The sequence below is a fragment of the Orycteropus afer genome, unplaced genomic scaffold, assembly GCF_000298275.1.
Source record: "Orycteropus afer afer isolate SDZICR_OR568_19922 unplaced genomic scaffold, OryAfe1.0 scaffold00312, whole genome shotgun sequence".
NCBI lineage: Eukaryota > Metazoa > Chordata > Mammalia > Tubulidentata > Orycteropodidae > Orycteropus > Orycteropus afer.
The window spans coordinates 1,795,716-1,800,566 of NW_006921899.1; the positions used below are offsets into that span (position 1 = coordinate 1,795,716).

A 4,851-nucleotide genomic window follows, 5' to 3' on the forward strand; every position below is an offset into this window, starting at 1 on the left:
TATCTTTAAGGAAATAGATCAATCAGATGTCCAAAGATGAGGCTAGTCAACTAACGCAGATTACCCAACAGAGAGGCAATTCAGGAGCTGATAAAAGATTTGGAAAACCAGGGTCTTCATGCTAGAATTTGTTCAGCTTCCTACACTTGGGATGTGTTTACTTTCAACAGCAATTGCAGGCATACACCATGGAAAGAGAACAGTGAGAAGACTACGGAAAATAGCCATCTCAAGGGAGTATCACAAAAAGACAGGTATGATTAATGCCAGTGAACAGCCTGCATTAAGCTGCAAGATGAAAATAAAAAATTGCACATCAGACTTCAAAGCAGTGGCTAGGAAATGTTTAGAGAAACTGTTCAGAATTTAGCATGTGTCACTAAGAGAAAGACATTGAAATACAGGCATTAGTCAGTAGTGTGAGACTTTATTGACAGTTTTACAGACCATCAGCCAAAGTGGTGAGCTCGGAAGTGTTCACAGTTGCAGGGCAATAGGTTTCTCTTTTTTTCTGGCCATGGTCTTATAACTCCCACAAAATGACTGGCTGGGACTTTGCAAATAAAGTGTGCAAAACTCTTGCAGGGATGGGACAATGACTATGCAAATAGGGTGCCTATAGCTTACCAAGGGGATTGGTCAGTTGCTATGCTTACAGGAGCCAATCCCACAGAAGTTGAGTGAGCCTTCACTACCATCAAGAAGAGCTGAGAGCAGAACACATCCTTTGGGCCCAAGGTGCTTGCACTGAGAATCTCCTAGATCCAGGAGACAGAACTGTTAACACTAGAGACAGTGAGAGATGGTGTGAGATGTCACAAGATGGCTTGAGACAGTGCAAGACTGTGTGAGATGCTAGGAGACATTAAGATGATATGTTAGATGACTGTATGACTGGTGAGAACCAGGAGAATGGCATGAGATGGCTGCAGTGAGCTCACTGATTGAAGCAAGAGAACCCTCAGGCAGGAGGCTTGCTGGTGGAGTGGGGTGCCTCTGGGCTTGCCAACCCACGGAGGGAGCTGCGCACCTTCAGGTAGGAGGCTGCTAGCTAAGTGGGTACTTCTGGGCACTTAGCAGCACAGCTGAACAGGTAGAACACTTGCTGAAGCAGGGCAGAGGCCAAGAGTGAAGGCCAGCAGCAGAGGTGACTGAGAGCAAGGCCTGCCTGCTTGTGGGCATGGCAGAGACGGATCTGAGAGGTTGGAAGCTGTCCTGACTGAAGAATTTATCCTGTCTCCTGAGTCGTTCCTGTTACTTCCAACAGAGATGCCTGTCACATCCCTATTAGACCCCATAATGGGGGGTATGGTCTGTGAGTTCTATGTGGCTGATGCAATGAATTATCAAATCCAGCAGAAAAGTAAAGAGTGCTATGGGAAGGATAGATGTTGTCAGACGTAGTAAAAAGTTGGAGAGTGGAAGTATGTCTGACCTCAACCTCATAGGAATCAACTTCGAGTGGTCTTAATTCTTATCTCTCCCCCCGAAGTTAGATGAGGACTCCTGCCACTATACACCAACAACAATGCAACACACTGCTGTCGAGTCAGACCTGACTCATAGCAACCCCTCCTTGGGTTTCTGAGGCAGTATCTCTACAGAAGTAGACCGTCCAACCTTCCTTCTGAGGAGTGGCTGGTGGGTTTGAACCACCAGCCTTCCGGTTAGCAGTCAAATGCCTTAGGCACCACACCACCAGTGCTCCTCCTGCCACCATAGCACATTACAGTAGTCATCATTTGAGGAGCTTGGCAGGAACTTGATAAATTAAGACAGAAAGTAAAGAAAATGGAAGAGTGGAAACAACAGATGACCACTGCAGTTCAACACATGCCACATGAGGTGGCCCAACATTAGGAAGAACTTCATCAACTTCCAGCACAGGTGTTGGCTGAAAGTGATAACAACTCTAAATTACTAATGCAGTATGCTGATCCAAAGGAGTGCAGGTTGCTCAGTGGTTAAGGCATTCAGGTGACAACCAAATGGTCAGTGGTTAAACCCACCAGCCTCTCAGGGAGAAAGATGAGGCAGTCAGCTTCCTTGGAAACCCTATGGGACAGTTCCATTCTGTCCTGTAGGGGCGCTGTGAGTCACAATGGACTCAAAATAGTGGGTTTGGTTTGGGCTTTGCTTCCTTAAAGATTGACAGCCTTGGAAACCTCATAGGGTAGTTCTTCTCTGTCCTATAGGGACACTGTGAGTAGGATCAACTTGGTGGTAGTGGGTTTTTGTTATACTGACCTGATCCAAAATTATGAATGAAATGAAACCAAACTCAAAAATTTCAGTTAGGAGTTAGTACAAGTTACACACAGCACAAAGTAGTTTTGCAATACCAAAGATCTTCTTTCAGGTAACTTTTACAATGTTACTCCTTGGAATCATTGCTTATATCAAGTCATCAGAATCTCTTAGGGCAATTAAGTCAGATATATTGATTTTCTCAGTTCTTTCAACAAGAGACAGAAGAGCCAAGAAAATCATTGCAGGGAAAAGATACAACATTAGAAAATAATCAGAGATTGATTGGATTTCTGTCACCGCAGAGCTAAAAGAAAAGAACACCAACAAATCGCTTTAGAAATTAAGCAGATAAAGGAGAAACATGATGTTTTACAACAGTTACTTAAGGGAATAATCTTAAAGCCAAAAGGAATCGATTTCTTCAAATGAAAATTTCATTTATGAAGCAATTGAAAGTGAACTTTTGAGGCAGGCAATAATAAACCTGAAGGAGAGAATATTGATTTTAGAAATGGACATTTGTAAGCCCAAAGAGGAAAATGAAAAAAAAGAAAAGTAGATACATCTAGGTAAAAGGAATCAGAAAGTCTAACATTACAAGAGAGTAATATCCACTTTCTTACGACGCTGTGAGAGATAGTTTGCATGCCATGCAATGAAACAGGGCTCTTGCTTTTCAGTGACTGTCGGAAGACAAGGGCTAGGGCAAGACTGGGGAGTTATATCTGCTTTAAATGATGTTCAGTTGACATAAGAGAAGACAGTTCTGTTTCATGTGGAGAGTCATGTTAGCCCAGAAACAGAAACAAATGGAAAACCAGGCCTTGCAGAATGAGGTTCAATGCATGTTTCTTAATAAGTGTACTTCAACCAGGAGGTAGAGAGAGTCTATAACCACCTTTAAGAATCACAAGATTTTAATACGCATGAAGTTTTGGCTGCAAAAAGTAGAGAGAGTAAGCTAAAAGATAGTCACGGTACTGGAGAAAAAGTTAGTTTCATCCCATGATACAGTGAAAAATTCAAGCCATCAAGTCAAAGTTTGCACTGTAGGAACAACAGAATGGGGTCTCCACACAGAGAGATGAAATACATTGCAGCTTCCATACTTACGGGAACAAGCAAAGCAGAATAGTCTATCACTAGCAGCTCTGGTGGCCTAGTGCCTGAGGCATTTGACAACTAACTAGAAGGCTGGTGGTTCAAGTCCACCAGCCCCTCCATGGAAAAAAGATGGGGCAATCTGCTTCTGTAAAGATTTACCGCCTTGGAAATGCAATGGGGGTTGCTATGATTCAGAATTAATTCAATGGCAGTAAGCTTGGTTTTAGGTGACCAAGAAGAAGAAAATGCTAGGTATTCTGTTGAGCTAGAAAAGCAAAACCAACTTTTGGCTGAATGAAAGGAAACAGCAGAAAATCTGGAAGGAATGCTGTTGTTGTTATGGGAACATTTGAATGAAGCAAATGCTACCTCAGATCCAGCCTCATCAAGACTTACAGAATCGTTAGAGCTGAGGGAGGAAGAAATGAAGGACTTCAGCACACATACACACACATACACAGCTCCAACCGGAAATGCTGCATGACACACAAAATAAATTGAACTTAGTAAACAGCAACAGAAGGAAAAGGGCACGAAGTCCTTAAGAGAAACATGTTCATTAGACATTTCCACACCCCCAAGAACGTGGTGCTGTAAGTACTGTGATGGATGGAAGTGTCTCCTGGGTGTCAAAAGGAAGGAAAAGGAGCAGTTGTTTAATGAAGATAAAGGTGGTTAGCAGGTGGATGACACAGCAGCTTGGAGGAACTTTTAAAATGTTCCCCAAAACGCCTCCAAGACCAATCTGTGCTTACAAGTTCTTTTTCAGAACTTTTTGTTAAATTACTAGAAACAGAATCTCATCCATCTATTCCACTACCAAATCTTTCTGTGCAGGAAAGGACATTTTGGGTTTCCCAGGAAAGAGAAAATTAGCTCAAAATTTACCACGAAGTTGTAAAGATATAACAAGATCCAGAGCCAGTAGAACAGCAGATGCTACTCCGTTCTTAACGCCTTGCTCCATGGTGGTATCTCTTATTGATCTCGCCTGACTTAGAACTGTGGAACTGGGCATCTTTTGAAACCCATCTCAGATGTTTTGCCCACATTTACACCTTTGCTAATGTCACCTGACCACAGTGCTGGCATTGGGCTGAAAGACCTTTTAAAGCAATAGATTAATTCTCAACCCAAAGAGACAACACAGCACTTGGTAGAAACCATGATCATACTGGGTGTGTACTTTATCAGAAAGTGGCCTTTTGGAAAGTCATGTTTTTGTTTGCAGCAGTACTTTATCCAAAGTTAATAAAAATATTCCTAATGCTTTTTTTTTTTTTTTTAAGAAATTAAGTTTTAATGGCTTGAAAGGTAGTCACCAAATGGGACTGGGGGTATTGTCAAAGGATATTTCATTGTTATTTGTAATACTTTGATTTTGTGTAAGGAGCAGATATTTATGTGTACTTTTGTATAATTAAAACTTTAACTTCTGTTAATATTCAAAAATTCAAGAATTACATGAGTATGAATAGCACAAAAATATAAGATGCA

The 4,851-nt window shown here is 41.7% G+C and overlaps 1 pseudogene; it reads left to right on the forward strand.

Moving 5' to 3' along the window:
- Positions 1 to 8: 8 nt before the first annotated feature.
- Positions 9 to 4,474, forward strand: LOC103206359 (annotated as a pseudogene).
- The last annotated feature ends 377 nt before the right edge of the window (positions 4,475 to 4,851 follow it).